The sequence below is a fragment of the Pelodiscus sinensis genome, chromosome 3 (assembly GCF_052426305.1).
Source record: "Pelodiscus sinensis isolate ZL-2025 chromosome 3, ASM5242630v1, whole genome shotgun sequence".
In the NCBI taxonomy this organism is placed as follows: domain Eukaryota; kingdom Metazoa; phylum Chordata; order Testudines; family Trionychidae; genus Pelodiscus; species Pelodiscus sinensis.
This window is the reverse complement of record NC_143054.1, coordinates 107,030,405-107,051,797: the sequence shown is the minus strand read 5'-3', so window position 1 is coordinate 107,051,797 and position 21,393 is coordinate 107,030,405. Positions and strand designations below refer to the sequence as shown.

The following is a 21,393-nucleotide window of genomic DNA, read 5'->3' as shown; positions in this document are numbered from 1 at the left end:
CAGGAAGAAGGGTGCAGGAGCGGGATGGGGCTGCAGAGTCTGGAAATAGGGACCGTTGCAGGAGTGTGGAGGGTCTGGGCAGGAGTTGGAGTGTACATATGGAGTCTGGGCAGGAAGGAGGGTGCAGGAGTGTGGGATCTGGGCTCGAGGGCACCTTTCCGGCACAGCTCAAGTAGATGTAGCTACTTGTTAGGAATAAGGTCTCAACACTCTGGATGTGGTGAAAACAAGTCGGAGGATTTATTACACACAGCACTGGTCGAGCGAGAACCAGGGGTTAAGCTGGAACACACTGGTTAAGCAAAACATTACAATACATTATATCGGGGAGGAGGGGCGCGGCGGACGGAGGGCAAGCAATTCCATAGGTTCTAGCAGCAAGACCAAATGAGCACATAAGCCAATCTACTATGAAGGTTACACAGCAACTCCGCCCATCGCCAATTAAACTTCTTATCAGTAATACAGGTAGTTATTCCTAACAAGCTAAGTAAACCAAACAAAAAAAGCCAGACAATTCAATGGCAACTTTTGTCTAAAAAAGTTATGATGCGTATACAGGAGGACGATGCCGCCTCAAGCTGGCGTGATGATCCTTGGGTCCTGGGCCCATTATCTAGGATTAAAGGAAAACAGTAAGAACATATCACACTCACTAACATTAACAAGGCTGGTGAGGGCCCTTGGATTGTGGTTGCCAGGGCGACCAGGGTCATGTATCTGCCTGTGCTGTGCAGGTCACAGGCACGGTGACAAAACCTGGGACAAATGTCCTTTGTCACACGGTGCACTGCGCTCTGCATCAATGCTAGCACTGCTAGTGAGGATGTACTGCACCGACACAGTGACTGGGTATGTCCACAGCCATTGAACTTAATTTTAGTGTAGACACCGCCTCAGAATGACACTAGCCTGAGAACCAGGCAAAGGGGAGAACTGAACCTTAAACTCTCAGTTTGGGGAGAGCACTGACCCCTGGCTTGTAAAGCCGATGGTGATACAGTCTTCGCTGCCCAGATTATGAATGCAAAACGGCCTAGGAACCAACTTTTCAGATGGGCCCCCACATGTGCAATTGGCAGGTGAACTCCTGTTTTCCATTGGGGTTTTGATGGGCAATAGGCATCTGGAGTGCTAGTGAGGTGATCTATCATCTGTGAGGAATCAGAAAGATAGGCTTGCGGGGAACATCTACTCTGAAAGCTCAGGCGCCAAGTCAACTTAGGTGCCTATAAGGTTCAGTGGCAGAGTAAAACTGGAATTTAGACACCTGAATTCAGATTCACACTTCAACTCCTGAGTTTGTGTCTAAGTACCTTTGTGAGTCAAGATGCTAAGTCCAGAACAGCTGTGTGTGTGTGTGTGTATGTGGAAACAGAACCAACAGCGAAATGTTAGATGGCAAGGCTTCCTACTGAAGAGGAAGGATCCCACAATGAAAAGAGAGAGGGAGAGGCCATATTCAAAAACGGGCACAAGGAGTAGGGGGACAGCTCCAGCTCCTGTTGGCATTAGGACACATTACAATCAATAGGGAAAAGAGGAGGTTATATCTTTTATCGGGGAACCGGGAGTAGCAGAAGGGGGCAGCTATATCTCCTAAAAAGCACTAATGGCAGAAGACGTACGCAGTGAATAGTGGGAGACTTACCATAATTCTTCTATTCCAGTCCTCAGCAATCAGGCGTCCATTTCAATATGGCATCCAGTTTCTGGAACTACGTTTCATTGAAGACGATCACAAACTAGAAAGAGTGCAGACAAACAACAAGGCAGAAAATCTATACAACAGTACCTATATGAAGACAGACTTAAAAAACTGGCCTTGCTTTCACGTGTTACACTGGGTATTCTGAAGGAACATACGGCCTTTGTCTCCTCCTCAGGCAACAAGCAAAAGCCAATGGCAACATTACTTAAGACCTATTACGGAATGCAAACGGTCACATTTGGGACTAGACTGCAGAGGATAAAGCGGTTCCTAAAATACTCAATGGGCGTGATGGACCAGGCCGGGTCTGGGCACTGCTGAGGGCATCCACTGAGGGCGAATTGCTCAAAACCCAGGGCGGCTCATTACAGCCCCAGACTGGAGACTATTTGCAAACAGGTCATATACCAGTCAGGCAGAGCACTTCAGCTGCCAATCCAACCACAGCAGGAAACCTCAAGAGCAAAACCCCTCTGACACCCCAACTCTCCGTGCGCCACAATCAGCCCCAAGTCTGCACACAGGTGAGGGGGTGATAGAACCAAATCTCACCTACCCCAAACAGGTCTTTCCAGTCCCAAAGAACCATCCACAAATCCCCGGTCAGTTTATACTTCGGATCTTACCCACAAGATCACGCTGAGCCAATCCTTCAGAATCTAAAACCTAAAGGTTTATTAATAAAAGAAAGAAAAGCACGAGAGTAAGGTTGTTAAGGAGAATACATTACATGCATTGAATCACCAAATTCTCAATGCAGGCTCCAGGCAGACATGTCACAAACTGCTATCTTAAAAGTCTCTGGTTTACATCCTATGTCAGGATGGGCCAACAAGTCTTCCAGTCTCGCTGTTCCTGGCAAGGCTGCATCTGGAATCAGTAGCAGATTTGAAGGCAAGATGCAGTCCACCTCATGGCGTTTTATATTCTCCCCTGGTATCTTCCAAGCTGGAGCAGGTGACATGGCCAAGTGACCTATCCCTTAGTCTCATGTCACAAGCTATGATATTGGCTGGCTTGACGGTCCCAGACACATTCTGCAAGTGTGTATTGGGCACCTTGAGAGCCATTGCTAATTACCAGAGTCATTGACTGGACATCCGTCCCTATAAAAAGGCACTTCAGGCCAGTATCAGCACAAAGTCCATATCCATAATTCAACATATAGACATCATACAAGTACATGAACCGCACACACAGAATCATTAGAACATAAGCTTTCATTTCACACCTCACATCGGCTCCTACGTACACAACCCCCTGTGGACGCAGCAGTTATCTGGCTGCTCCCTTTAAAATCTAGTAATGGGGCACTGGGCTGAAAACATGTGCTAAGAACTTAACCCTTAGGAGACTGAGGAGAAGGAAGGGCACCTGACACACTATCATGACCCATTAGAGTAGGGAGAAAAGGAAGGAAGAAAAGTACAGGGGAAAAGAGCACGAGAGACCAAAAAAAAAAACCCTTCAAAAATGGCATGATGGTGCTACCCTGCTGCCTACTAAGCAGACCTCTATGCCGGGCACTAGGGGCCAGAGTGGAAGGAGAGAGGGAACGGGCACCTAGGTAAGAAAAGTACTAAAAGGAGTGCGTGCTATCCTGCCCTGGTGGCAACTGGGGGAAAGGGGACACGGGAGAAGGGGGGCGCTATACCTTAGAATGGCCACTAGGGCGCGGCAGAAGCGAGTGGGGGGGAAGGGCCAGCGAGGCCCGGTGGTTCGCCTCCCAAACAGCGGGGACAGGCGAGGAGCCAGGAGGGATGGACGGGTGAGGTCAACGGTCTAAAGGGCCATAGCGGGAGGAGAGCAGGAAAGGGGCCGCTGCCCAGCCTAAGGGGCAGCAGAGGGCAACCCAACGGCCACACCTGTACAACGGGCACTAGGGGCCAAGGCGACAGGCAAGGCCCACGCGGGCAGCTATAATGCACACAGGGCCTGAGGGGAAAGCCAGGCAGCAGTACTGAAGAGGGAGAGAGTGTCTAAGGGGCAGCCCTACCGTATGAAAGGAGGAAGCATTAAGGAGACTCAGGAGAGGGAAGGGCACCGACACCGTACAGCACCCCTTAGGAGGAGCATGGATGCAGGGCAGCCAAGAGGAGGCCCGGGCCACGCCCAAGGAACAGCAGCTTGGAGCCGAGAAGGGAAGCGGGCAAAGGGGAGCCTGTACGGCGTAACGGGCACTCGGAGCAGCAGAGGACAGGGGCATGGGGAAGCCAAAAGGGGACTGGGTCCAGAAAAGGGACTAGAGGGCGCCAAGCGGCTCCCTAGTGGCCGTCAGGCAACACGGACACTGCCGCCGCCGCCGCCTCTATGGCCCCGTCATGCAGCACACCTGGCCCCTAAACTCCCCTTTCGCCTTCTCTATCCCACACTGGGTCTCGTGCAGTAGAGCTGCCCTTCCCCCCCCCCCCCCCCAGTCCGCGGCCCCTACTGCCCGTTGACTCCGAGGAGGGGAAAAAGGGCAGCTCTACCGCGTAAAGCCCACTGCAGGAGGCAGAAGGTCCCAGGGGAATTAGGGGCGGCCACGCTGAAGAAGGGGGCAATACAGACAGCCGGGACGAGCCGAGCGGGCAAGCAAGCGCCCGACCCGCATCACGGGTACCGGCCCCGGAGGGGGGGGGGGGGGGCGCGCAATAGGAAAAAGGGGAGGCCAAACTGCGGAATGGTCACCAGGGCTCAGCAGAGGACACTTCCTCGGCCTCACAAGACGCTAGGGAGAGCCGAGGCTCAAGGAGGGACGGGTGAGGTCCAGGGCCTAAAAGGCCATAGCGGGAGGAGAGGAGGTGTTTATGCGGCTAAGGGGGCAAAGAGGCCCACCTATATGCTGGGCACTTGGGGCCAGAGCGGAAGGAGAGAGTGCGAAGGGGCACCCGGGGCAGAAAAGGACTAAAAGGAGTGCGTGCTATGCTGCCCTGGTGGACACAGACGCTGAAAAGCAGGGACAGGGCAGCTCTAGGAGCTCGCGGGCACTGCAGACAGAAGAAGCGTGTCAAAGAGAAAAGGGCCGTCTCTTTTGCCTACTGTGAAAAGGATGTGTTGAAGCTTACTTGGAATATGTCAAATGAGCACTAGTTTAATTGTAACTGTCAAAGAGAGGCAGCATTGTGAGATACAGGAGATAAAAATGAAAACAAAATTTGATTAGATGACCAACAATAACCCCGCCGCTTTTAAACGAGTAAGTAACTCAGACAGCAGTATGCAACAAATGTGCTAATTACCTCAAAAGGAGCAGACGAAAGTTTTTGTAAAAGCAGAATAAGACAACAAAAATCTAATGTCAGCAATTGTCAAGCGAGTGGAGGAGTACTAAAAATACTAAAACAAGTTAGCTGAAACAGACTAAGAGTGGACGGGTTGCGAATCTAAAAAACTAAATTTAATCAACTAAAGCTCCCTCTTTGGCGCTGAATCTCGCTGCCGTACATAAGCTCCGAAAGGGGAACAAATAAACTCTAAAAAAAGAACGAACACCAGTCGTAAGTTGCAACAAAAAATCTAAGGAAAGAAAAAACAAAGAAAAGAATATCTCCTGAATCTAAGCAAAGCTTCTATCTTTCTTAACATAAAGATTATATATTTGTTAACTCCATAAATTGTTTAAAAGTAAATCAGGAGTGTATATCTGTAAGAGAAGTTAGTATTTCTTGGGGTTTTTTTTTTTTTTTTTTAACTGTACTATTTTTCTACTTTCTTTGTATATTATATGGTCTTAAAAAATCAAAAATAGTAAATTGATTTCAATAGAAAATTAATTATAAAGTAAATAGAAAAAATCTGTTTGACCCTAAAAAAAAAAAAAAAAGTATTCCTCTGTCTGTAGTTTCAAATCCTTTAAAGAACCAAACCCAGTTACCAAAATGGCGTCACGAACAGGATTTGACAAGAGCAGAAGATGCCCTTTTGATAAGTTAAACAAAACAGAAGGTATAAAACCTCTCAACCACTAGTTCTATCGTAATAAAGATGAAAGGGAAGAAAAACATGCTCAAAATAAGAGCACTTCTAGCAATAGGGGAAAAAAATCATACCTATAACCCTACATGTAACATGTTCAAAGTTAAGATGTTTAATAGCTAATAATGATCTAGCAAAATAAAAGTTAAAAGATTGCAAAATACTATTACCAGACGTAACACAAAAAACCCCATCTAAAGAAACAAATTAGAAAAAACTGCAAAACATATTAGAAAGAACAGCCGATACGCGACAGATCCGTACCGAAATAGAAGTAGCCCAGAAATATTAAAATTGCCAAGTCAAACAACTAACAAGTACTAGAAGACCTTATAAAATATGCTAAAAAAAAGAAAAGAAAATATTTAACTGCCGACAAATGAGATCCAACTAAAGGGGTCCGTGTACTTTAGCACTAGTTGAAAAAAGCCAAAAACAGTTAACAGCAGCACAGAGAGCTGATCCTCACCAATTTAAATATATACAAGATCCAGGTCTGATAACAAGAAGACAAAGTAACACCACAAACAGTATAGCAAAGAGTAGAAGAGAACGAAAGAAACCAAAGCCTAAAATTGTAGCCAACAGCCCTAACAAAGACTAGTGTTTGGGGAATATTAGAAACTATAAATGATTTAAAAGTAGTACGCAAACATACCTCAGCACCAACATACGATCCCCCGAGAGACACGCGTAAAACGTGCGAAAATTTCCAAACCCCGAAGAAGGGGAAAGACCCAAACACAGAAGAAAAAGCCATATTTAGTTTTCTGTTAAGAAATAGATACAGTAAACCAGATTTTAAAAAGATAACGCCCCAAGAACAGAAACAAGCAGCAATAGAAAAAAAAAAGATAGCAGGAATAGACAAAAATTCTCTAAATCAAAAAACGAGTAGCAGAAGCCCCGAAACAATCCAAGAAAAAAAGATAATAGAATTTATATAAGTGCTGAAGTATTAAATTAGAACACCAAGAATTATGAACAATTTAAATAGTTATTAGATACAAAAGCCCAAATAACCATAATAAATGAAGCAAAAGTACCACATTAAAAAAGAAAACGTAAAATATGAACGTCAAGACTAAATGAAGATAAAATGTATCAACCAGAAGTAATAAAAGTAAAACAAAAACAGAATGTAACAAAAACCACAGTAGTACTAAAAGAAAAGAATATACTAAGCATAAATATAATAATACAGAATCCAACAATACGACAGAATTTAAAAACAGTATTATCAATACAAATATCCAATGAAAAATTACATGTCACAAAAGGTGAATAGTATACCAACAAAAGCAGAAAGAAAAGAACCCATTAATCAGTCATTAAAAGAGTTACTAATAAATTAAACAAGTATTACACACCCAATATAAAAGTCCAGCATAAAGAATACCAAAAAAAAAGAAAAAAGAGATTATAGAAAAATAAATGAAGCAATACAACCAGTTGCCTTTACCACCACCCCCCCTAAAACAAACCAACTATAGAACAATATTTAAAAGAAAAAGAAGAATTAAAATAAAGAGCACTAATAGATTTAAACGATATGTTTTATAGTATACCTATAAAAAAGAACCTTAAATTTTTCAATTAGAAGAAAATACTATAGGTGGAACGCATTACCCCCAAGGTTATAAAAATTCACCAGCACATTAGCAACAGATGCCATAAAGTATACCCTTAGTCAACAAAGTTAAGAACAAGATCCCCGAATAATATACTATGTAGATGACCTTTTAAGAAGAGACAAGACACAAGAAGCTATAGAACACTTAACCACTCAAAGATAGCAAATAAACGAAAGAAAAGTAACTATAGCCCAAAGTAAATACTCCCTTCTAAGAATTCAAGTGATAGAAAATAAAACAATAAGTACAACTTACCCCAATGGTGTAAGTAAGTAGTTAAATAACCCTCCGAAAACCCACAAACAGCTACAAGAAGTTTTAAGCATAGTAAATTATAATGAAGCAAGTATTCAACAGTTAAGACATAAAATAAAACCCTTATTGAAATTATTAAAAAGAAAGAAAGAAAGATTTAATTATCTACAATGAAAAAGCCCAAGCAGCCTTAATAGAATTAAACCAAAATTTGTAACACCCCACTCTATTAAAAAAGTAAGACCCTAAGAAACCCCCAAGAGAATTACAAATTAACTAGAATGAAGAGTGGGTAACACAAAGAGAAAAACAAGAAAAAGTAGATAAATTGATTTTGCAATTTAACAAACCCCCAAAACATTATAGTGAATATAGAAAACTATTATAAGTTTAATAAAATAAAAGATAAGTACTTTTTTAATGACAAGTGTAAGTCTTACTTTACACACTCCAAAAGTGTCAGCTGTAGCATAGCTTACCATAAAAATAATACCACCAAACTTTGAAAGCCAGACAAATACTTAAGAAAAACTGTATTATAGCGAGCTAGTTAGTCAAATGTTAAACTAAGAAAAAATGTAATGCCCTAAAGCCCCAAAAGCTACACCAAGAATAACAGAAACACCCTAGATATTAACAGATAAAAGCATGAAAGGGGGAAAAACAAAAGCAAGATATTACTGTACCAAATGTGAAAACAAGTTCTTTATTGTGTTAAAAGAAAAGAAGCAGAAGTAGAAAAAGTTAGAATAAGATTACAACATACACAAGAAAGTCACCATAAAAATTAAGCATAGATAGTATGTATGGTATAAAAAGACTGTTAAAAAAGAACACAGACATTGAAACACATGCAGGGTGGAGAGAAATATAGACCATCATCAGAAATCACGTAAGTGGTACATCAGTAAAACATATCCCTAGCCATAAAGAAAGATACAACACTAACCACAAACAACTAGATAAAGAATTGCAAGAATTTAAAGTGTTAGTAGAAAAAAACAAAGAAAAAGAAGAAGTAAATCCATTCATAAAATACTTACATGAATACACAAGCCACTTTGAAGACACAAAAAGAAAGAGAATAGATAAAGCAATATACAGGAAGAGAATCAAGAATTAAAATAAAAGAACATGAAAAAATACATAAAAGCCTGTAAAATTTGCCACAATACTAAACGTATAAATCAGCTAAAATATGCCTAATAAAGCATATAACCCAGAATATCATAAACCAGGAAACCATTAGCAAACAGATTTATAATAAGACCATTACCGAGTGCTAAACAATACCCAAAGCGAGTAGTTGTGGTAGAGTTAAGAAATCAGAGTACTATAGTAATTCCTTTTTAAAAAACCAAAAGCAAAACACATACTAAAAGCCTTAGAAAAAATAATAGCAGCTTAAAGACGCCCACAAATAATACAATCAGATAGAAGCCCACCATTTAGAAGTAAAAAAATTAGAACAATAGTCCATAGAAAAAGGCATAACATAGCATTTAAATTTCCCATACCATCCTCAATCCAACAAAGTAGCAGAAAAGAAAACTGATACCTTAAAACAGCAACTAAAAATAGCACCTTTAAAGGTTAACACCTAGTATTAGATACAGTTTTATTAAATGTAAATGAACATACAAGCCGACAGCCAGATATAAAACCCAAGCAGCAACCAAACTAAAAAAAGCCCTCCTATAAAGCAAAGAGAAAAAATATAGATTGTATAGCCAACGAAAAATAAAGAGAAAAGAGTAGCATTAGAAAGACCAAAAAAGTTACCATTCACCTATGTAATCACAACAAAAACAAGAAAAAGATTAGCACACCATAATTAGCTAAGTAGTAAAGAATGAAATTAACAGTTCCACAAGATTATATATTACAAGTTGTTCATCATCACTAAAAATCACGTTAACAGTGCAAGATAGACCAGCTTAAATAGTAAGTATGATCCATTACAACAAAACTAGACCCAAGTCAAAAACACCACCACCACCCAAACTAAATTAGCTAACAAACCAGCCCAGTGGCAAGTGTGTAAAATAAACTATACCACCCCCACTAGGAAAGAAGAAGTACAGGCAGTCCCCGGGTTACATGGATCCGACTTACATCGGATCCCTACTTACAAACGGGGTGAGGCAACCCCGCACTCGCTGCTTCCCCCCAGCGGACCAGGGAGACGCGGAGCGGCTTTTCTCAGCAGACACCTCAGCTTGAGAATAAAGGACTGAGGGAAGTGAGGTGTGGGAGAATAAAACTGAGCTCTGGAGAAATGTTTGGCTAGAGTTTCCCCTACAGTATGTACCAGTTCCGACTTACATACAAATTCAACTTAAGAACAAACCTACAGTCCCCATCTTGTACGTAACCCGGGGACTGCCTGTAAATCAAACTCTAGTTATAATTCAACAAAATGATACCAGTTAGAATATGTCCCGCTTGTATAGTATTAAAGCTAACATGAACAATTAAGTAAACAAATCATATGAAAGCGCACACTCCCCCCTCTCCCCCCCATACAATGATAAGCATGCAAGCCCCAAACCAAAGTTTATTTAGCTTTAGCATAACACCATTATATGGCGTATAGCTTAATATTAGCAACCCAACAGAAACACACAACCCATAGATCCAAACCACATTTGTAACAATTCCACTATCTGGAACCACAGCCTTAGCTACATCAGATAGTAATGCAACCCTTCCAACATTAACAGTTGTAATACCCCCCTCAAATTTACAACCAACAAAAACAGGAAGAGTAATAATAAGATTGCAACCAGCATATAAAAAAGAAAGAAAGAATAGAACATAGTATAAATTGCACAACATGAAAGTCACGAAAAAAGAAAAGAAGATATATAAGCAACCAAAAAAATTATTAAAGCAATGGGAGGAGGATGTAAAACCAGATTTGTTAGCAATTAATTCATTAAGTAGAAAAATAATAGTCACCATGAAAAAGCTGAAACGGCAAAATTATTACATTAAGTAAATACAGCTGTAAACATATCTAATACAAACGCCGATAAAACAAGAATAAAGTAACAATATATCTATGTATTTAAATAATCTAAATTGCATAAGTTTGTACAGTAGTAGTAGTAGTAGTAGTTTTAGAAAAAAATTATTGCAAAAAATTAAGAAAGATGAGAGAGGGATAAGTAAAAAAGCACCATTCGTCAAAATACCAGATACAGCACAAATCAGTCATGAAATAACATCCCATAGAATTAATATAAGATAAGAAGCAATAATTATACCAACAAGAAAGATATAAAGAAACAAGTGAAGTATAAAGAAAAAGAATAGTTTCTACACCTAAGCATTAATGTAATAGTTCAGAAAAGTTCAAGATGTGTAAACCAGCATTGTTTAATAGACAAAAAGTTGTGTCCACATTAACGAGTAAAATTAATTAGTTACCAAATAAATGTAAAGAATACATAAGCTCTAACCAAACCCATTTAATTGTTTGTCACTGTAGTGACTCAATTTAGCAATTGTTAAGCAAAAAAATAATGCATAATAAATGTTATGTTATACCAGTTAAAATGAATGTCACCGTACCTTTTCGTAATGTAAACAAACTATAAAACTTAACACAAATGAGTTACAACTGCACTAAAAAAAGCAATAAGACTACTGAACAAAATATAGTGTCGTAGATCCGATTTTTAACAAAAGAAATGAAAGCCATAACAAAACAAACTTTCCAAGACACCCAAGTAATATTACCAGTAGAGCATTTCACAATACAAAAACTAAACTTACAAAAAATAGAAGTTATAAATCTAGACGTAAAGAAACGAAATTAGAACATTTTGTTAAAAGTTAGAAAATGTATTAAGCTAGCAATCAAGAATCAAACTGTAAAACACGTAAACGAATCACCCATAACAATAGTAAACGTATTACATAATTTAGATAAAACAATTAAGTATAAAAAGTACAAGACGACAAAAAGCAAGTGTTTAAAACTTTTTATCCATGTTGATATCAAAAAAAGAGTTTTAGATTATTTGTACAATAATAATATTAATAATTGTAATAAGAATATTCTATATGTGTAAAAATTTTTCCCAAAAACAAACTATAACATTTATGAAAATAAAACAAATAGAAAACGAGCAAATAGCAAATCCACAAGCACAGAGGGAAATAAAGTTATTGTAATTAAAGTGTCTCATTTGACTCAAAAGGATGTGTTAAAGCCTACCCAGAATATGTCAAATGAGCACTAGTTTAATTGTAAGTGTCAAAGCAAGTCAGCATTCTGAGATACAGGAGATAAAAATGAAAACAAAATTTGATTAGATGACCAACAATAACCCCGCCGCTTTTAAAGAAGTAAATAACTCAGACAGAGGTATGCAACAAAAGTGCTAATTACCCCAAAAGGAGCAGACGAAAGTTTTTGTAAAACCAGAATAAGACAACAAAAATCTAATGTCAGCAATTGTCAAGCGAGTGGAGGAGTACCAAAATACCCAAACAAGATATATAAAGTTAGCTGAAACAGACCAAGAGTGGACGGGTTGCGAATCCAAAATCCTAAGTCTGATCAACCAAAGCTCCCTCCCCGGCGCTGAATCTCGCTGCCGTACATAAGCTCCGAAAGGGGAACAAATAAACTCCAAAAAAGAACGAACACCAGTGGTGAGTTCCAACGAAAAACACAAAGACAGAAAAAACATAAACAAAAGAATATCTCCTGAACCTAAGCAATGCTTCTATCTTTCTTAACATAAATATTATATATTTGTTAACTCCATAAATTGTTTAAAAGTAAATCAGGAGGGTATCTCTGGAAGAGAAGTTTTTATTTCTTGCTTTTTTTAACTGTACTATTTTTTTTCACTTTTTCTTTGTATATTATATTGTCTTAAAAAAAATCAAGAATAGTAAATTGATTTAAATAGAAAAAATAAAAAAGTCTTTGTTTGACCCTAAAAAGAGTATTCCTCTGTCTGTAGTTTCAAATCCTTTAAAGAACCAAACCCAGTTACCAAAAGGCACCTTGACTAGGAGGAGACTAGGAGAAGGGGGAGCGCTATACCTTAGAATGGCCACTAGGGCGCGGCAGGAGTGGGCGGGGGGAAGGGCCAGAGAGGCCCGGTGGATCGCCTCCCAAACAGCGGGGACAGGGAGGACCCAGGAGGGATGGACGAGTGAGGTCAGCGGCCTAAAGGGCCATAGCGGGAGGAGAGCAGGAGAGGGGCAGCAGAGGGCGACCAAACGGCCCACACCTGTACAAGGGGCACTAGAGGCCAAGGCCCACTCGGGCAGCTATAATGCACACAGGGGAAAACGAGGCAGCAGTGCTGAAGAGGGAGAGAGCGTCTAAGGGGCAGCTCTACCGTATGAAAGGAGGAAGCATTAAGGAGACTCAGGAGAGGGAAGGGCACCGACACCGTACAGCACCCCTTAGGAGGAGCATGGATGCAGGGCAGCCAAGAGGAGGCCCGGGCCCCGCCCAAGGAACACCAGCTTGGAGCCGAGACGGGAAGCGGGCAAAGGGGAGCCTGTACGGCGTAACGGGCACTCGGAGCAACAGAGGACAGGGGCGTGGGGAAGCCCAAAAGGGGACTGGGACAAGAAAAGGGACGAAGGGGCGCCAAGCGGCTCCCTCTCTAGACTGCTGCGCCTAGTGGCCGTCAGGCAATATGGGACACTGCCGCCGCCTCTATTGCCCCGTCAGGCAGCACACCTGGCCCCTAAACTCCCCTTTCGCCTTCTCTATCCCACACTGGGTCTCGTGCAGTAGAGCTGCCCTTTTTCCCCCCCCCTCCCAGTCCGCTGCCCCTACTGCCCGTTGACTCTGAGGAGGGGAAAAAGGGCAGCTCTACTGCGTAAAACCCACTGCACGAGGCAGAAGGTCCCAGGGGAATTAGGGGAGGCCATGCTGAAGAAAGGGCAATACAGACAGCCGGGACGAGCCAAACGGGCAAGCAAGCGTCCGACCCGCATCACGGGCACCGGCCCGGGGGAGGGAGGCGCGCAATAGGACAAAGAGGGGGGAGGCTAAACTGCAGAACGGTCACCAGGGCTCAGCGGAGGACACTTCCTCGGCCTCACAAGACGCTAGGGAGAGCCGAGGCTCGAGGAGGGACGGGTGAGGTCCAGGGCCTAAAGGGCCATAGCGGGAGGAGAGCAGGAGAGGGGCAGCAGAGGGCGACCAAACGGCCCACACCTGTACAAGGGGCACTAGAGGCCAAGGCCCACTCGGGCAGCTATAATGCACACAGGGGAAAACGAGGCAGCAGTGCTGAAGAGGGAGAGAGCGTCTAAGGGGCAGCTCTACCGTATGAAAGGAGGAAGCATTAAGGAGACTCAGGAGAGGGAAGGGCACCGACACCGTACAGCACCCCTTAGGAGGAGCATGGATGCAGGGCAGCCAAGAGGAGGCCCGGGCCCCGCCCAAGGAACACCAGCTTGGAGCCGAGACGGGAAGCGGGCAAAGGGGAGCCTGTACGGCGTAACGGGCACTCGGAGCAACAGAGGACAGGGGCGTGGGGAAGCCCAAAAGGGGACTGGGACAAGAAAAGGGACGAAGGGGCGCCAAGCGGCTCCCTCTCTAGACTGCTGCGCCTAGTGGCCGTCAGGCAATATGGGACACTGCCGCCGCCTCTATTGCCCCGTCAGGCAGCACACCTGGCCCCTAAACTCCCCTTTCGCCTTCTCTATCCCACACTGGGTCTCGTGCAGTAGAGCTGCCCTTTTTCCCCCCCCTCCCAGTCCGCTGCCCCTACTGCCCGTTGACTCTGAGGAGGGGAAAAAGGGCAGCTCTACTGCGTAAAACCCACTGCACGAGGCAGAAGGTCCCAGGGGAATTAGGGGAGGCCATGCTGAAGAAAGGGCAATACAGACAGCCGGGACGAGCCAAACGGGCAAGCAAGCGTCCGACCCGCATCACGGGCACCGGCCCGGGGGAGGGAGGCGCGCAATAGGACAAAGAGGGGGGAGGCTAAACTGCAGAACGGTCACCAGGGCTCAGCGGAGGACACTTCCTCGGCCTCACAAGACGCTAGGGAGAGCCGAGGCTCGAGGAGGGACGGGTGAGGTCCAGGGCCTAAAGGGCCATAGCGGGAGGAGAGCAGGAGAGGGGCAGCAGAGGGCGACCAAACGGCCCACACCTGTACAAGGGGCACTAGAGGCCAAGGCCCACTCGGGCAGCTATAATGCACACAGGGGAAAACGAGGCAGCAGTGCTGAAGAGGGAGAGAGCGTCTAAGGGGCAGCTCTACCGTATGAAAGGAGGAAGCATTAAGGAGACTCAGGAGAGGGAAGGGCACCGACACCGTACAGCACCCCTTAGGAGGAGCATGGATGCAGGGCAGCCAAGAGGAGGCCCGGGCCCCGCCCAAGGAACACCAGCTTGGAGCCGAGACAGGAAGCGGGCAAAGGGGAGCCTGTACGGCGTAACAGGCACTCGGAGCAGCAGAGGACAGGGGCGTGGGGAAGCCCAAAAGGGGACTGGGACCAGAAAAGGGACGAGGGGGCGCCAAGCGGCTCCCTCGCTAGACTGCTGCGCCTAGTGGCCGTCAGGCAATATGGGACACTGCCGCCGCCACCTCTATTGCCCCGTCGTGCAGCACACCTGGCCCCTAAACTCCCCTTTCGCCTTCTCTATCCCACACTGGGTCCCGTGCAGTAGAGCTGCCCTTTCCCCCCCCCCTCCCAGTCCGCGGCCCCTACTGCCCGTTGACTCTGAGGAGGGGAAAAAGGGCAGCTCTACCGCGTAAAACCCACTGCAGGAGGCAGAAGGTCCCAGGGGAATTTGGGGCGGCCATGCTGAAGAAGGGGGCAATACAGACAGCCGCGACGAGCCAAACGGGCAAGCAAGCGCCCGACAGGCGAGGACCCAGGAGGGATTTATGGGTGAGTTCAATGGCCTAAAAGGTCATAGCGGGAATCTAAATGGAAGGTATGCTCCCTAGCTCAGATCGAAGTATAGAAGGTGAGAAGGGGGTATTGGCTCCATTGAGGGGTATGAGGGATTAGCCGAGAGGGAAAGGATCATCTGCTTAACATTGAATACGGAACACACCAGGGAGAGAAAAGGAGGGAAAGGGTAGCAAATCTGAGTACAAGTAATGGGGACTAGGAGGTTTCAAGAGAAAAGTGGGTAAGGGATCTTTATTCTTCCTAAGGGGAGCAAACAGCAGAGGACCGTCAATCAAATAAGCGGCAGCTACACTGAGGAAGAGCATGAGGACCAACAAAAACACATAATGGGAAAGAAGCCGTTATATTCCACAATGGAAAATAGGGTAAGAGAATCAAAGGAGAGGAAAGGGTGCGTATATTGTCAGCCACAGAAGCTATAGGTAGCAGATGCTTTCATGTTCAAGGGGCATTTATACCTGCTAAAGAGCACACATGGAAGGAATGGTAACGAAAGGGAAGCCTTACCGTAATTCTTTTGTTCTCATCCACAGCGCTTGTGTGCCAATTCCATCATCAGGCATCATGTTGACCAATTAGAGGAAGTCTGATGCAGGAAAAAAACTAGCTTAAAACAGAGAAGATCGCTATAAGGCTGTGGTCACCAACAGGTCGATCGTGATCGACTGGTCAATCGTGAGGCCACGACCAGTCGATAGCGAGGCATCCTGTCCGCCCCGCCCCCATTTCCCTCCCACCCCCGAGAAGCCCCACTACCTACCTAAAGTGAAAATGGAGGTAGTGTAGGCTTCCCGGGGATGGACAGTAGTGCTGCAGCTTAGCACCACTTCCAGCGATTCCCGAAGTAGCGCTAGCTGCTCTGCCGGGTGTACTGCGGGAGGGAGCATTGGCTCCCTGCACCACACAGGAGGGGTGAGTCAGCCCCGGGGCAGGCACGCACTGGGTTTCCCTGCACGGGCGGGCGGGGGGGAGAAGAGAGGAGTTCAGCCCCGGGGCAGGCACACGCTGCTTTCCCTCTGGGGTGGAATCCTGAGAGGAGGCAGAAGCAGGGGACTCTCTGCCTCCACTGGCACCCCGCTCCCCAGCCACAGAATTCTGTTCCCACTCCCCTGTTCCCAGCTACAGAAATCTGTCTCTATTCCTGTCCCCACTGACACCCTGTCCCCAGCTGCAGAAACCTTTCCCCACTGGCACTCTGTCCCCTGCTGCAGAACCCTGTCCTCTTCCCTGCCCCCCGCCGCAGAACTCTGTCCCCACAAAATGTATAATTATAAATGCTTCATTTTAGATTTAAATAGCATGAATAAAAAACATTTATTTCATAACTATAAACACATGATTTTAATTTTAAACATCGCATAATTTAAAAATAAACTGTTTATCAGAGTCTGTAAGTAAGGGCTGGGGATAGCAAGTGATGGACAGGAGGGGAATAGAGAGGGCGGGGCTTCAAGGAAGGGGCAGGCTGGTAGATCTTCGCCTGTTTGGAGATTTAAAAAGCGATCTCGGGTGTAGAAAGGTTGGAGACCACTGCTATAAGGTATATGGGCAAGGGGACACTAAGCACAATTACACTAGGCACAAGCGGTAAAATTAAAAGCGTCAGCTACACTGCGCAATAAGCACTTGGGCTAAGATGGTAGAAAAAGCTTAAAGAGCACCACTGAGGGCAGAAAAGAAGGGGAAGGAACAAGCGTGCCTATCCTGCATAACCGACACAATGGGGAGCAGAGCCCCAGAAGGCTATTCTTCACATTGGCCACTGGGGGGAAGCAGCAGGAGACGGAGGTGGACCGCTTATACAGTCTAAGCAATACGAGAGGCAGCAGAGAATTCAAAGCAGGAATAAAGTGGTGGCTGAACTAAACCAAGTCTCCTGAACACAACAGAGGAGGCATAGAAGGGGGGGGGGGAGGAGGAGGAGGAGAAGAAGACACACGTAACTTTTGAAGCACAGGAGAGGAGGCCTAGATTACCTAACATGCAGTAGGCAGATGGAGAGTGAAATGGTGGGAGAGAGGGAAAGGCGGCCACCCCGGTTAATAGCCAGCACAGAGCGTAGATACTTCTATACCACAAAACAACACTACAGGTAGACTGAGGAAGGGGGAGGTAACGCACAATGGGGAGGAGAGAAGGGGAACGAAAGCAGTCCAAGTACAACGGGCACTAGGACAACAGGGAGAGGAGGAGGAAAGGGAGAAGAGGGCCAAAAGGCGGGAAAGGCAGATCGAAAGGCTAAGAGGCACAACTCAGGGCAGAAAACAGGGGCGCCTAGCCTCCATAACCAACCCTCACAAATGGCAAAAGAGGGAGGGAAGACATGTTCTACCTCCCAACGGCCACTAGGGGGCAGCACAGGGGCTGAGGGCCATTGTTCCTTCCCCCCACGCCCTCCTTTTACAACCTAATGGACGCTAGGGGCAGCAGAGTGCTCAAGAGGGCAAAGAGCCCTCCTTACTACATTACCCCTTCTAGTGTCACTGTGCAGGGACCCGCCCCTCACCCCCGTTTACCCTCTCCACGCCATAGGGGGCGTCCTTATGCAGTAAAGCTGCCCTGTCCCCTCCTCAGAGTCAACGGGCTGTAGGGGCAGCGGACTGAGGAGGCGAGAAGGAGGCAAAACCCACATTTTAACGCCCACCAGGGCACGCAGAGGATGAAAGGGGACCGAGGGAGGATAGGCTCAATAATGAAGAACAAGCGGGAAAAGGACGCCCTTATTTCATAGCCGCTACCGGGGGCAAGAAAGGGGCAGCTCTCTTGCAAAAAGGGCAGGAAGGACAGCAGACAGTGAAAGGGGAGCAGAGGCAACTATAGCCCACAAGGGCCATTAAAAACTGAGAGGAGACAGGGGCTCAAACTACCTCAACACCACGACTAAGTACAGCTGAAAGCAAAGTGGAGAAAAGGACGGTTATGCGCCTCATGGACGCCCCCCGAGGCAGGAGTGGAAGGAAGGGTGGCTATCCTGAGGAACAGGCTTTAGGGGCACCAGATGGCAAAATGGAAGGCTTTACTACACAATGGGCAGTAGGGGCAAATGACTGAAGACAAAGGGGCACTTATAAAGCTAATGGGGAAACGAACACAGCAGAGGTGAAAGGGGGGAAGAGAGCTGTTATTGTTTACACAGGGCACTAGGGTGGAAGAGAGCCAAGAGCGGAAGGGAGAAGGAGGAGCAGGTAGATTGCACAAAGCACACAAAGGGGAAGGAGAGCTTCTATAGGGAGGAAGCGGCAGCTAAACTGAACAAGGTCTCCTGGATACAACAGATGAGGCATAGAGGTAAAGGGGGGGAGGAGGAGAGAGACACATTTCTAACGTAAGAGGCACAGGAGAGCAGACAGTCAAGGAGAAAAGGTTAGGTTGCCTAACACGCACTAGGCAGAGGCAGAGTGTGAAATAGCGGGGCGGGGAGGAGGAAAAAAGAGTAGGCCACCCCGGTTAATAGTCAGCTCCGAGCAAAAGCACTTGTATACCACACAACAGCAATAGAGGGAGCAAATTGAGGAGGGTGGCCGTAACACGCACAATGGGGAGCAGAGAGGGAGAAGGGGAAAAAGAAGGCAGTTCAAGTACAACGGGCACTAGGACAACAGGGAAAGGTCGAGCAAAGGGGCAAGAGGGTCAAAAGGCGGGAAAGGCAGATCGAAAGGCTAAGAGGCACAACTCAGGGCAGAAAACAGGGGCGGCCTAGCCTCCATAACCAACCCTCACTCAGGGCAAAAGAGGGAAGGAAGACATGTTATACCTCCCAACGGCCACTAGGGGACAGCACAGGGGGTGAGGCCCATTGTCCCGTTTCCCCCCCCTTTACAAGCTAATGGACGCTAGGGGCAGCAGAGAGTTCAAGAGGGCAAAGAGCCCTCCTACTACATTACCGCTCCTAGTGTCCACTGTGCAGAGACCCGCCCCTCACCCCCGTTTACCCTCTCCACGCCATAGGGGGCGTCGTTATGCAGTAAAGCTGCCCTGTCCCCTCCTCAGAGTCAACGGGCTGTAGGGGCAGCGGACTGAGGAGGCGAGAAGGCGGCAAAACCCATATTTTAACGCCCACCAGGGCACGCAGAGGATGAAAGGGGACCGAGGGAGGATAGGCTCAATAATGAAGAACAAGCGGGAAAAGGACGCCCTTATTTCATAGCCGCTACGGGGGGCAAGAAAGGGGCAGCTCTCTTGCAAAAAGGGCAGGAAGGACAGCAGACAGTGAAAGGGGAGCAGAGGCAACTATAGCCCACAAGGGCCATTAAAAACTGAGAGGAGACAGGGGCTCAAACTACCTCAACACCAGGACTAAGTACAGCTGAAAGGAAAGTGGAGAAAAGGACGGTAATGCGCCTCATGGACGCCCCCCGAGGCAGGAGTGGGAGGAAGGGTGGCTATCCCGAGGAACAGGCTTTAGGGGCACCAGATGGAGAAATGGAAGGCTTTGCTACACAATGGGCAGTAGGGGCAAATGACTGAAGACAAAGGGGCACTTATAAAGCTAATGGGGAAACGAAGCCAGCAGAGGTGAAAGGGGGGAAAAAGAGCTGTTATAGTTTTCACAGGGCACTAGGGTGGAAGAGAGCCAAGAGCGGAAGGGAGAAGGAGGAGCAGGTAGATTGCACAAAGGGACAGGAGAGCTTCCATAGGCAGGAAGCGGCAGCTAAACTGAACAAAGTCTCCTGAATACAACAGATGAGGCACAGAGATAAAGGCGAGACGATGAGGAGAGACATACACTTCTAATATACCAGGCACAGGTCAGCAAGCAGAGAGTCAAGGAGAAAATGTTAGGTTGCCTAACACACACTAGACAGAGGCAGAGAGTGATATTGTGGGGCAGGAAGGAGGAAAAAAGAGGTGGCCACCCTGGTTGTTAGTCAGCAGAGAGCGAAAGAGGGGAAGTCTCCCGTAGTGCACGTTGCTGCTCCTAGTGCCCCCTAAGCACAGCAACCACCCCTTAAACTAAAGTCCAGAGCTTCCTAGCTGTAATGTAGTACAGTTGCAAAGTCCCCGCTCCACTCCCGCCAGTCAATGAGCGCCGGACCTAGCACCCTGAGGGGAGAGAGAGAGAGAGAGCAGTACCGTGAAGAGCAACGTACATAGGATCCGCCCTCACCTCCGACCCTTGCGCTCAGGAGGCCCCGCAGCCCCCGGGGAAAGGCGGCCCGACGCCGCGGGCCCGGCCGCCCCGCAGCCCCCGGGGAAAGGCGGCCCGACGCCGCGGGCCCGGCCGCCCCGCAGCCCCCGGGGAAAGGCGGCCCGACGCCGCGGGCCCGGCCGCCCCGCAGCCCCCGGGGAAAGGCGGCCCGACGCCGCGGGCCCGGCCGCCCCGCAGCCCCCGGGGAAAGGCGGCCCGACGCCGCGGGCCCGGCCGCCCCGCAGCCCCCGGGGAAAGGCGGCCCGACGCCGCGGGCCCGGCCGCCCCGCAGCCCCCGGGGAAAGGCGGCCCGACGCCGCGGGCCCGGCCGCCCCGCAGCCCCCGGGGAAAGGCGGCCCGACGCCGCGGGCCCGGCCGCCCCGCAGCCCCCGGGGAAAGGCGGCCCGACGCCGCGGGCCCGGCCGCCCCGCAGCCCCCGGAGAAAAGCGGCCGGACGCCGCGGGCCCGGCCGCCCCGCAGCCCCCGGGGAAAGGCGGCCCGACGCCGCGGGCCCGGCCGCCCCGCAGCCCCCGGGGAAAAGCGGCCCGACGCCGCGGGCCCGGCCGCCCCCATGTGGGACGGCACCCAAGGCAGAGTCAGGCCCCAGGCGCACGGGTTTTTAGGCCGAGCGGGTGAGGGATGCAGGGCAGGGTCCCAGCCGAAGGGGAGACTCCAGGCCCAACGGGAGGGGAATACTCACGAAGCAGCGGAACGAAAACGGCAGCGCTCAAGTCTCATCACAGACGCCAGCCTCACCTTCGGAGTCCCCACCGGCAAATAGCGCTCACCTCTGC

At 47.4% G+C, this 21,393-nt stretch overlaps 1 long non-coding RNA gene across 2 annotated transcripts; it reads right to left on the bottom strand.

Moving 5' to 3' along the window:
• Window positions 1–216: 216 nt before the first annotated feature.
• Window positions 217–21,393, bottom strand: LOC149524710 (uncharacterized). Of its 2 annotated transcripts, XR_016349216.1 has the most exons (5): window positions 21,300–21,393; window positions 15,979–16,057; window positions 2,268–2,377; window positions 1,652–1,745; window positions 217–616 (listed from the first exon to the last, which is right to left on the bottom strand). It is a non-coding gene; the product is annotated as an uncharacterized LOC149524710 (long non-coding RNA). The 2 variants fall into 2 exon arrangements; XR_016349215.1 differs by having other exon boundaries at window positions 1,652–2,377.